Here is a 13,293-nt window from a genome sequence, read left to right as displayed (position 1 = left end):
CACTGAAGAACCTTAACTATCTGTCTTCAGTCTTCCACTCCTTTTACTGTCCTCCAAAGCACACTTGAACTCTACCTTAACCAAACAGTTCCAATAAGTCTTGTATTTTACAGTCATTGTGACTTTGCACGGCCCATGTCCCCCACCTAGCGTTCTGATATGCCTCCTCTCAAAGTTTCCAGCTGATATCTGCCCTACATGGGCCCACATCTCCTCTCTTCCCTCTCCAGACTCCTACACCAACATATTTATTTGTTTAGCACTTATTCTATACTTTCATGCATTATCATCTGCTCATAAAAATGGTAAGATCATGAACAGCTAGAGAGGATAGACATATTCCTTTTTATTTCTTCCTGAACCTTTAACAAAGCCTCAGACAAGAGTACCAGAAGGTTTTGATGGAAAAAGCATGGAGTTGATGAGTTCCATTTGGGGCAGGTTTAGACCCATTGAGTTGGGGAAAAGAGAACGTTGGACATCAATAGTCAATAGGATGGGCAAAGTGAACTTCATGAGAGAAATCTGAACCAAGTCAACCTATTTAGAAAACATCTACAGAGAGGTGATAACTGTAGGCACAGGGGTGACCAGGGTTGTACAGAGAGTGTACAAGAGAGTTTGAGATAGAACCCTAAAACACACCAATATTTGAATGATGGGCAAAGGTAAGAAAAATGAGGTAGACACAGTTACAGGCAAGAAAAGGGTGTGTTTCAAGTTAGTGTGTTCAACACTATCAAAATTTAGCAATAAGAAGGTTTAGGGTGAAGTCCTGTAGAATAATTTCAAGGAAGTGTTGGGGACAGAGCCACACCATAATATGTTTAAGAGTGCCTGGAAGGTGAGGAAATGGAATCGGAATTCAAACCTGTTAGGGCAGGACCTGCTTCCTCTGCTAGCCTAAGGGCCCTACCCAGACACTTACTTAAATGCCATTCATCCCAAGATTAGAAATAGAGTCAGTGTCTAACTTTTCTCATGAATATGTATGTGTAGAATATACCTAGGTTCTGAGATGCCTACTCCTAAAGAAAACTGCAGTGCAACATGATTTGATATACAAACTCAGTTGCCTGGTATCCGTTACAGGCACCCATTCACAAATAGGTCTGTGTGTTTTCTAGCACATGTGTTCAATATACACATATAGCAGGATCTGTTACCCAACTCAGAATCAGCCTATTGACTTTACCGCCCCCTTTCATCTAACACGCGGGCTAATTTTCTCTTTCCCTGAAGAGACACATCTCACTTCTCCCAGGGAGACCAAAGTGGCTCCTGTTCTCTTATCTGCTTTACCAACTCACAAGGTCGGCTGAACATAGAGTGCTCTGGATTCTTTCAGCTTGCAAAACCCATACAGAGGTCCTAGTGTAAATCTAAATTCAAAACCACCATGATACCGATTTCTAGAACTACAATATGGACTCTCAGCCATTCACATTTCAATAGTGATATAAATTTTGGAGCCAATTCCTAAACACAACTTCAGAAGTCCTGCTGGAAGAGAGAGAATGTTCATAATTTCAACACATATTGAAATACTCAAATTATTTCATTGGTTTCTAATCTGAGGTTTACATTTTCAAAAATTCATTACTATTATTTAATGAAAGGGAAGTAGAGGCAAATCGTAAAAGCCTTTCTCAAGGTGAGAATCGTCATGGAAACTAACACTGAAAACAAAGTCACTGAACTGATATATTTCTCACTGAACTTTTTATTTCATTAACCTCAGCTGTCTTTCTATAGCAGTGCTTTCCTCTATAAGTTGACTGACCCTAAAGTGCTCAAATCTTAGACAATTTTGCTAAGGGTAGTATAGCTATATCAAGGAACACAGTATTATAATGATAATGAAAATGCATTGAGCATATAACATGAGCCAGGCATGAAGCTAAGAACTTTATATATATTGTCTTTTTTATTTATTATTTATTACTTGAATTAATATGGTTAATGAAAAAAATATGTCTTATTTGTTTGAGTTACTATATGTAATGCACTAACTTTATAAGTGCCTAAAATATAGTAAATACTCAGTACATGTTATTATTGTTCTCACTTTTAATTTAAACAAGCATCCTATGAGTAAGGTTTATTTCAATTCACAGATGTAAAAATTAAGGATCAAGGGGGTTGTCACTGGCCTGTGATTCCCCAGCTATAAGTGACAGGATTGGAATTTCTAACCAGATCTCTTTGATTCCAGAAGCCAAATTGCTAACCATTATGTTGTATTCTCTATAGTTAGAGATTAAGAAGCTCGCCAAATAAATTGATGATAACTGGGTTATTTTTTAATTAGATTCATAGAACTAAACCCTTAGGGTTCACGGTATGTGTGTTTTTGTTATTTTCTTTTATTGAGTCCATTATGAAGAAGTCAAGATATTAAATATTTGGACTTGGAAGACATAATGCTACTTTTTAGGCTAACACCATTGATCTGGATTCACAGATTTTTGTTTTTGTTCTCCTTAAACTTCAGACCAAAAAAGACAACAAAGGATCTTTGGAAGGAGACAGAATCCAATTCCACAAGGCTCCATTCTGAAGATTATCTATACTTCTAAATCCCATCATCACAAAAATAATTCAATGATAGTTTCATCTCTTGATGAAAAAAATGTCAAGACTCAATGAACTCATTTGGCTCCAGAAACAGACAACTGGGAATAGTTTGAGAATAAATTAATTAGTTTCAATTACAAACAAAAACCTACCATTATCTGGAGTTTAAAATGGGAAAACTCTGAAAACAACATAGTTTCTGCTATTGTCTAGAGTTTAGTAACATTCTTTTTTTTTTTAATAAGTTGCATTGTAAATGATCCTAATATTAACTGTTTGCACTTAGTAAGAAATATGGACAGTCCCTTGAGGTAATGCCACTTTTTATACAAGTAACTCACAAACTCTTACTCCCAACAACATCAAGCTGCCTTCATTAGGGGCTGCTTTTCTGTTCCTTTCCCTGAGGAATGTCAGTCCTTCTCAACTTCAAGCCTTATTTTCTGTTCCTATTTATATCCCTGTTTTTGCCCCCAACTCCTACTGATATTGATAAGAAATTGATAACAGGGGATTTAAATGTACATTAAATTTAAAGAAAAAATACCTTAAACTACAGCATAGTTGAAGAGTAATGGGTTTTAGGACAGGGGAATGTAGCCCCAGCTCCTCACCATCTCCCAATGGGTATCATCAGGAAATAGGAGTAGGGGGTAAACCATGGAAAGCAAAAACACTGCAAGTCTCCCACCCAGCTACTCTACTTTGGACATCCCTAGGGAGCACAAAGACCTAACCCAATTAAGGAGAAAAAATTACCTCTCCCTTTACAGTAATTGTGAGAGAGCTCAGACTAGCAGCAATGACTTGCCTACAGCTAGTTAGTAACTCCATTAGAGTCCTCTGCTCACCTACTCTTCCCTCATTGCTACCACTCACTCCCTGTCACCCAGGCACAGGCCACTTTCTCCAGTGTTACCCCGTCAGCGATGCAGTTGCTTCTCAGCATGAAAAAGGAGGCTTTACACTCTATGCTGCAGAAGAGAGAGTGAATTCATTGGCAGAATCCTTCTAGAATAAGAGTGAGAACAGAACTGAATCATTTTTTTTTCTTTGCTTTTTATTTTAAAAATATGGTTTTATTGATTTTTAGAGAAAGAGGAAGGGAGAGAGAGAGAAACATCAATGAGAGAGGAACATCATCTATCAGCTGCCTCCTGCAAGCCCCCCACTGGGGATCGAGCCCACAACCCCTGCATGTGTCCTAACTGGGAATCAAACCAGTGACCACTTGGTTCCTGGGTCGACACTCAACTGCTAAACCACACCGGCGGGCAACACTGAATGTTTTAACACTAGACATAAGTGTTTCTCTCATATCTGAAGTCTATCCATAGAAGAAATCTAGTTAATATGGCTTTCTCTAGGAAAACTTGAAGAATTCAGAATTAGGAAAACTACTGCTGCCAATATATTTTCTCTGGAAAAAAAAATTCCTCATATAAGAAAGAATAAAAGAAAATGTCATTCTATAAAAAAAGAGTTCATGTAACTTACAGGAAAATCCATCTTGTGATTAATAGTAGAAATACATTTGGTACAGGCAGATATTCAATAAGTGAATATATTACAAATCAAACCAGATAAGCAGAATTCTCCAAAAGGATAACTGACTGATTTGTAACTCTTCCGTGAGACATCTCCCAAAAGACATTGCCCTTCTAAACTAGTAACACCTGCTGCAACATTGGACAATTAATCACATACAGCCTTGTGAGAAGTCTTATATCTGTTTCAGTGATCACCACTTACCTACTGCAGTTTCGCCTGGTATATTTTTTTCAAGTTTCTATCCTATTTCTCAATTAGGTTATAAGCTCTCTGAGCACAAGGACCCATCATCATTAGTGGAGTTTCTGTAGTCAGCACTGTTCTCTTAATGTGACTGAGCAGTAGAGTTAGATAAGCGGTTGATGATTAGTAACTTCTACCCGTAGTTCAAAATCTGAGGTCACAGTTGTCCCAGCTACAGAGGGTGTAATTTTCTAGCCTATAATTCAAAAAATCCACTACAGCACATGTTTAGGATTGCTTGAGGTTGTACCACTTGTTGTGTAACATTGGTCCAGTTACTGAACCTCTCTACACATCATTTTTCTCATGTATAAAATGAAGATAATAATGGTACATTTGTCATAGGATTGTTATACGGTAAGTATGAAATATAATAATACAAATAAACTGGTTAAAAAAGTTATGTCACATAGAAAAAGACTGATAATTCCTTGTATGTTACGTAGAAAGAGTCAATGTGACGCCTAGGTATTGGGCAAAGGTGCAAGCTTGGGAGTTAGGTATGGAAAGAATGAAGGACATTTTCCCATACAGATTCCAATCATACCTGACCTGGAGGCAAACTGAGCTCCTGAGATCTGTATAGATGTAGATTGAAACAAAACCAACTCCATCTCTGGGTCCCGGGTTTTATTTCATTTTTAAGTTCCATGCTGTGACCTGACCTTTGACCAACCTCACCATCCTTAGCAAGTACATCAAAGATTTCTAGTTGATGTTGTATGTTCCTTAAAATGTAACTATAAATATTTTTGTTAGTATAGCTGGACTGGCATGACAACTGAGATAAGTATCAAGTCAGTAATAGTATCCATTATATGAAATCATCTATCATAAGACCCCAGGAGGTACGGCCCCTGGAGCTACAGCATTCTTTGTCCCTTTACCTTGTCAATCATTAGAACCTGAGTTATATTATAAAAACTAAAGTACTATAGCAGGGGTCTGTAGGTGAAGAATAATCTGTGCAGACTGTTGGGTCGTCTTTTCCATTCTAACCCAATCTTCCCCTAAGTAAACTGCTGTCTAATAAATTCTGTTATAGTCTATCAAGTATGCCTGCTTCATTTTTTTTTTGGTCCAAAGATTCTGTCTCCTTACAACTGGCCATTACACCTTTGCCCCACCACAAACGATTTATGAATATCCCTCATTTTCCCCAAACCTCTTGAAAACAATGATTGCACTGTACACAGTCAATTTCAATGAGAGGATATAACAGATCAGAATAGGTCCATTGTCTTGAAGAAAAAATGACCAGAGACCCAAGTGTAACCTTGCCCTCATGCCCCACCTTTCTGTCCCACCCTTCCAGTTTCTCATCTAAACAAGTGGTCTGGAAGGCATCCCTAAAAGGTTTACCCCCACCATTTCTCAGAATATAGACTACAAAAGACTAGATGCTCTTTCTCTGCTTTGTCCATGGTCAGTGCTTCCCAGAACGCCCTTCATCTAATCCACCATTACCCCACCCCAGGAAAATCCACAGTAGATGACAACCTCTGTTTGCTACATGCCATTAGCCTGGCCATCCATTGAAATAAACCAAGAGTGGAGGATTAAAAATGGCGGCAGAGTAAGTGGATACTGCACGGACATGCTCCCAGGAACAAAATGAAATTACAACTAAAATATGGAAAGGCTTCCTGAATAATCAACAGAAAACTCACAGGAAAGAACCCTGATACCCAAGGACCAAAAGTGGAGACTGCATAGAGACTGGTAGGAGAAGCAGAGGTGAGAAAGGGCTGGCCAGGCACCTACAGATGGCAACTGAAGTCTCAGAGAGATATCTCAGCTGTGGGGGATTGCCACTGAGAACTCTGGGATCTAATCCCCAAGCTGGGCCCCCCAGCAGAGAGCTCCACAACTGAGAAGGGCACCCACATAACATCTGGCTGTGAAAAACAGTGGGGTGCTATCTGCCAGGGAGTGACTGCTGAAAGTTCAAGCTCCCTCTTAAAGGGCCAATGCACAAAATTCCTTGTGGATCCACCCACCTTGTGCTCTGGCAGAGTAAAGGTGAAGTGGACTGGAGCTGTGAGAGCAGAAGCCAGGACTGGGGACCCGGGGGATAGAGCTCAGAAGGCAGACACCCCATGTTTCCTGAGCTGAGTCATTCCCTCAGGCAGTGGAGGACATCTTTCCCACATAGACATCTGCCTTGCCTGGGGGGAAGACAGTTGACACATCCTATTGAAAAACACCTTGCCCTGAAGCCACTTAAGAGATTAAAAATAACAATTAGCCTCCAGGCAGAAGCAACTGTCCCACCCTGTTGAAAAAAACTCTGGCCACACCTAAGGATGATTGCCTGGGGTCTGTAAGCAAGCCTATCAGTCTGTAGGCAGAGGTGGTCTCTGAAGGCTTTGAGTCTTTGCCTGGTCTAATTAGTCATAAATAGCCTTTACCACTGTCCTGCACTACAGATTAAGAGGTGTAGAGGATCTACCTAATACATAGTCACAAACCCAGACAGTCAAAATGAGGAGACAAAGAAACAACCCCCAAATGAAAGAACTAGAGAATTCTCCAGAAGAAGAGATAAATAAGCAGAGATAAGAAATTTATCTGAAACAGAGTTCAGAGTAATGATGGTAAAGATGCTCAACAGCATGGAAAAAGACATAGTAACTATGAAAAAAGAACAGTCTGAGATAAAGAATGACATAACACAAATAAAGAACACATTGGAAGGAATACATAGCAGATTAGGGGAAGCTGAGGATCAAATCAGTGAATCAGAAGACAGAGTTGAAAATATCACTCAATCAAAGAACCAAAAAGAAACAACAATTAAAAAACAGGAGGACAGCTTAAGGGAGTTGTGGGACAAGGTGAAATGTAACAATATTAGAATAGTAGGTGTGCCAGAAGAAGCACAAAGAGAGAAAGGAATAGAGAATGAGTTTGAAGAAATAATGGCAGAAAACTTCCCTAACCTGGTAAAGGAAAAAGTCATACAAGTTCAGGAGGCAGAGAGAACCCCAAGCAAAAAGAACCCAAACAGGCCCACACCCAGACACATCATAATTAAAATGCCAAAAATTAAAGACAAAGAGAGAATCTTAAAGGCAGCAAGAGAAAAGAAAACTGTTACCTACAAAGGAGTTCCCCATAAGGCTGACACCTGATTTCTCATCAAAAACTCTACAGGCCGGAAGGGAAAGCAAGGATCTGAGACCAAGATTACTATATCCATGTGTAAGAACTCGTGTTCTTCTGGACAGGAGCCTCATAACTCAGGTTAGCTTGTTTGTTTCCTTAACAACTCAACAGCCACCCCCCACTTTTAAAAAAGCTCTTAAGATCATTTTTACCATCTTTACGTTCAGCAACACTGAACAAATAGTTCTCTGAAGCTACCTACTGCTTAAAGCCTCTGGATCTTGGCTCATGCTGTTCCAGGCTGTTCCCTCTGCATAGAATGCATCACTTCTCAAAGAAAGCCTTCCCTTACCCCGCCCCTCTCAGCAGAGCTAAATGCCCTTCCTCTCTGTTCCCTCTATATATCTCATCTTGCATTTCTCCCATACCTAGCACAAGCCCTTCATCAGCCACATTACAAGGTAAAAGCCACCATCAGCTAATCACAGCTGGCTTAAAGATGGACAAAAAAGGCAACAGTGATTAAGAAGAGCACTTGAAGTATGGTTTTACAGCCTCTAGCCTTAATGATGAACTCCTCCAAAGGTATACAGCAGGCCTTTAAAAAGTAGCCTCAAATAGTTTGAGGCCACTATGATTTATATGACATTTAAAACTCTCGCTTCCAGACCATGTTCGTTGTAATATTATGTTAACAGATACAAAAATAGCTTTTGAATTATTGATAAATAAATCATTTAAAAAAGAATAACAAGAAGGAAGGAAGGAAGGAAGGAAGGAAGGAAGGAAGGAAGGGAGGGAGGGAGGGAGGGAGGGAGGGAGGGAGGGAGGGAGGGAGGGAGGAAGGAAGGGAGGAAGGAAGGAAGGAAGAAACCAAGAGTTACCTCGCTGCCTCTCCCCCTTGAAGTCCTCAAGCCAGAAGCTAATGAAGAAAAAGATCTAATAACAGTTAAATGACCACTGCAGGCAAAAGACTGAAGCAGCAAGTATTTATCTTGGGGCTTTTTTGCCTAATCTTCAGCCATGCCGGCTCTTCCAGGAAAAGGCAGAGCCTTTATGCTTCCTACTGGCTGTCTTCAGGTTCAAACAATCATTACATCTCATGAAAACCACTGCAGTGTCCTCCTTAGCTCCCATCCTGACCCACTCCAGCACTTTCCACTCACTCATGCAAATGAATCTTCTGAAAACACAAGTCTGATCCCATTCCACTTTCTTTTGTAATTCTTTAATTAGACATATCATCCCATCATGCATTATAGTTAAGTGTGCATGCAGCATACCTCCCCCAGTGAACTGTCAAGTCATGTGAGGGCCCAAATAATCTTACTCATATTAAGCAATCTTCACATGTTCATTCAAAAAATACATAATGAATACATGTTATGTACCAGGTACTACACTAACCTCTATACAAAAAAGTTAGGTCATTCCGTTCGATTTGTTTAAAACTGTGGGGTGGAGCCCTGACTGGTTTGGCTCAGTGGATAGAGCGTCGGCCTGCAGACTGAAGGGTCCCGGGTTTGATTCCAGTCAAGGGCATGTACCTTGGTTGCGGGCACATCCCCAGTAGGAGGTGTGCAGGAGGCAGCTGATTGATGTTTCTCTCTCATCGATGTTTCTAACTCTCTATCCCTCTCCCTTCCTCTCTGTAAAAAATCAATAAAAATGTATTTTTAAAAAAATAAAAAAATAAAACTGTGGGGTGGTAAGGAAGTTGGAAGGGTGTAGCCATATAAACAGAAAATTATAATACTTACTAAATTATTTACATATCTATAATAATAAAAGGGTAATATGCTAATTAGACTGGAAGTCCTTCAGGATGAAGCCAGGGCCAGAGGGAAGCCCATTGCCGGGTGCCAGAGGGAAGCCGGTGCTGGCAGCGGGGGGGAAGGAAGGCCTACTCTTGCACAATTTTGTGCATCAAGCCTCTAGTCCTATCTAATAAAGAGGGAATATGCTAATTGACCATCACTCCATCACAAAGATGGCTGCACCCACAGCTGAAGCCAAGTTCCCATAAGGAGCCTTACAGAGCAATCGGCAGGGACCTGAGGCTACACCCTCCCCCACCCCCATAGGGCTTGACAGGGGACCTCAGGCCGTGCCCCCCACCCAGCGGGGTTTGATGGGGGACCTGAGGCTGCACCCTCCTGCCAGTGGGTCTTGACAGGGGACCTGAGACTAATACCCCCTCCCAGTACTGGGCCAGGGGACCTGAGGCTGCGCCCCCCTGCCTGGCGGGGCTTGACAGGGGACCTCAGGCCATGCCCACCACCCAGCGGGGCTTGACACGAAATCTCAGGCTGTGTCCTCCACCTGGTGGGGCTTGACAGGGGACCTCAAGGCACACCCCCCACCCTGGTCTGGGCTGGGGGACCTCAGGCCACACACCCCATTCTGGCACTGGGCCAGGGGACCTGAGGCTACCCCCCTGCCCAGCAGGGCTTGACAAAGGTGGGACTGGCCAGGTCTGGATCTAGCCCAATGGGGGGGTGGGCGGCCGGGTCTGGGTCTCATGCGATTTTGAGGCGCATGTGGGTGGGCGGGGACTTGACTCTGGGTCCCGTGGTGAGCCCCAGACTCTGACAGGAGGAAGGTTTTCATATACATTTTACTAATTTTCTTTCATCTCTGACACTTCTATTACAGAGGAAGGGCAAATAGCAATATTAAATTATTTCCTCTAATTAATCCCCTTTTAATGTGCATGAATTTCGTGCACCGGGCCACTAGTTATGATATAATTGCAACTATATCTTTCTTGAGTAGGCCAAGAAAGGCTTCTCAGATAAACCAATACCTGAAGCAGAAGCAGATGTATATGGGAAACCAGGAGCTATAGGCAGTCCACTAAGACTGCAGTACTGGCAAAGGATAAGGCTTGAGAAATATACAAGGACTAGATCATACCAGGGCTTAAGCCCCATTAAAGTGTTTGAAGTTTATCTTGAAGGAATTTAATTGTTTTATTAAGATGAGTGATATGATCAGATTTGTACTTTAAAATGACCACTCTAATTAGAGTATAGTAGTCATTCAAAATATTTGTTGAACACATGACTAGTTAAGTGTCATCACCATAATAAAAAACATTTCAGTTATTCAAAAAGAGAGAGAAAACAGCATATCAATGCTGGCTATTATACCCTGGGAAGGTTTTAATACCCTGGAAACAGAAAGGGTGTAAGGAAGAGAATAAGCTAGAAAGTGTTTGAGCAAAATATAAGGTGAATTCACAGAAGAGTAAATAGTTTTTTAGTGAGGTCTAGGTCTGGAGAGACAGGTAGACTTTTCAGCGTCAACCTTGAGGTGCAGGGCCTTGAATGCCAGGCTCAAGATGAAAGAAAATAGGCGTACTCCAAGTATTGCCTTAGGAGGATGGAATGAGAATTGAAATAAGTTTTTACAAACAATGTTCAGACAAGCAGGTGACAGGAATGTCAAAAGGGGAAAAAGATGCAGGAGATATGCTGTAAATTATGTATCAAAAGAAAAAAGAGAGTTAAGAGAGAGAAGCAAAGGATGAGGTTGAGTGATGGTGTGAAACAGTTTGCCTCACAGGCCAACCTACCACACCCAGTCCCACTTCTCCAGCACCCCAATAACCCTTGCTGGGAGACTGATTTATTAAAATCAGTTTAGTGTGATAATTTGGAGAATGAGGATCTTCGTTTTTATCAGTCTATTTAATCAGTGTCTACAACAAGAACTTGGAGGTGAGGTGTTTGGAAGAGGAAATGAAGAGAAAAGAACAGTTGGAGAGTGAGAGAGGAACATCTGCATAAACAAGCCCTGAGGCCATTTTAATCCCCTAAATTCATCACCCAAAGAATGCATTCAGTTGGGGCTTCTCTGTGTATTCTAGGAAATCCCTGACTTAGATGATTTATGCCCCATCCCCACCCACTGAACTAAGAGCTACCTCCTCTCACTGTTGGGGCCCTCTCTTCTACCTGATCTTTGGACCCTCTGTGGCCATGAAGCAAAACAATAACCTCAATAGTTCTATTGTCACCAGTTTGAACTTAAATCACTTTGATCTCCCAAAGCAACAAGTCACTTTAATAGTACTAAGGAATACTGAAAAAAAAAATATTAGAAAACCTTCCAAATTGTCTAACAAATCTCCAGAGTACAAGGGTCTATAATCTGAGTTAAGCTCACCTAAGAAATATCACAACCCTCATCGGAAGGAACAAGGTCATTTGTGAACAGATCCCATAGAAGAGTCAATAAGTCCCTGACCCAAAGAAATAAATTCTATTTTTTCAAAGTTTTTTCAAAATCAGAAAATCAAGCTTCTCACAATAGGCCCATAGATTATCTATTCTACTTTGTTACAGGTGAGGAGACTCCAGTTGCATTCTTTCGGGTATGCAGGTACTAATGAGTCTAAATTTTGCTCCAAATTGGATGGTTTCCTGCTGGAACAAATATGAATGTGAACAAATTAATAGATTCTTCTGGAATCTATTTCATTTGTCAGCATTTTGTTTGATGATTGTTGTTTTCATCAGGACTTTTTAGAACATCAAATTGTTATTTGTTAGGCCTGAGTAAGTGATAAACTTTCTTTGGCTTCCCTTTGTTTCCAAATTACAGGCTTCTTCCTGTTCCTTGCTGATGCCCACAGAGGCCATAATGATGGTAAAGGTGCAAATGTGAGAATGAGAAACAAGGTGTCAGCATGCATATAACTTATCTATTGAGGTATCTTACTAATTCACAAACTGGGAATCATACTACTATCAAACTTAACTAATTTTTAAAAATAATTTAGACATATTTTCCAGTCTTTGCCAAGAGGTGGCTCAGAGGTCTTTTGTCTCTTTAAAATTCGTCAACACCTCCACACACGGCAAAATAAGGAGATAATTTAAGTCAAAACAATGTGTGGGCTACAGATAGGCAGCTGCAAGTCCCCAAGCTTCTTTCCAAGCATATGACCCCTCCTACTGCTACCCAGAAATCCTTCAGTCAGCTCAGTGTCTCCCCTACTTGAAGAGACTGCAGCTAGGCAGAAAATACTTAGGAAGTTGTTTGCTTTGTTTTCTTTTCCAAATATTAAAATAATATGTGGGAATTTCAGTTTTGCTAACATATGTCTTAGACATTAAAGCAAATGTTTAATTAAACCATGCCGGAGCCAGAACTATAGTTTATTCGAGAACATGCATAAGTGAACCACAAAACCCTTCTAGTTCAAAGGGAGGTCACCCTCTGATACACATGGCATCACAAGGTTCTTCTTGAGCGGCGTGTGTTTTAATTGGGGCAAGGTATTTCCAACAAAAAAAAAGAACGTCTTCCTATCTATAATGTTCTTAGCAAGGAGCTCATCTGATTAAAGTTTCCCTAACGGTGATCTAAGGTCAGGTACATTAGGAAATGTTAAATTTCCAAGAGTGCAGTATAGTGTGCGGCATTCCCCAAACATCTTGAACCACAACCGTTTTTGTAGCACACACATGAGCTAGAAGTGACAAATAATATGGAAAAGACTGCATACTACTGTTCCTCATCCATTCTCCCAGGAACAAGAGCAGAAGGAGAAGGGGGGAAAAAAAATCAAGGCACTGAGTTAACACTTTTAAAAAGTGGGGAGGATGCAGAAACCACACTGTGCTTACTTCACAATTTTAAGAAATAATCACAGAACATGTATTCTGTAAATAACTAACAATCTATACTATCATCGTGTTGAAATTGATTAAAACTATAACCTTAATTGCTCTCTGTACAGTTAGTCTCCTCAGGTAAACTTAATGCCTCGTGTAAACCTACATAGACAAAGCAGAACTGCATTAT

The 13,293-nt window shown here is 40.7% G+C and overlaps 1 protein-coding gene across 3 annotated transcripts in view; it reads right to left on the bottom strand.

Moving 5' to 3' along the window:
* SLC39A8 (solute carrier family 39 member 8) overlaps positions 1-13,293 on the bottom strand; it is a 78,394-nt gene that overhangs the window by 63,615 nt on the left and 1,486 nt on the right. The window lies entirely within an intron of this gene.

The sequence above is a fragment of the Plecotus auritus genome (genome assembly GCF_963455305.1).
Source record: "Plecotus auritus genome assembly, chromosome: 1".
In the NCBI taxonomy this organism is placed as follows: Eukaryota; Metazoa; Chordata; class Mammalia; order Chiroptera; family Vespertilionidae; genus Plecotus; species Plecotus auritus.
Note: the sequence above shows the minus strand (reverse complement) of the source record. Positions and strands in the feature narration are given on the sequence as shown.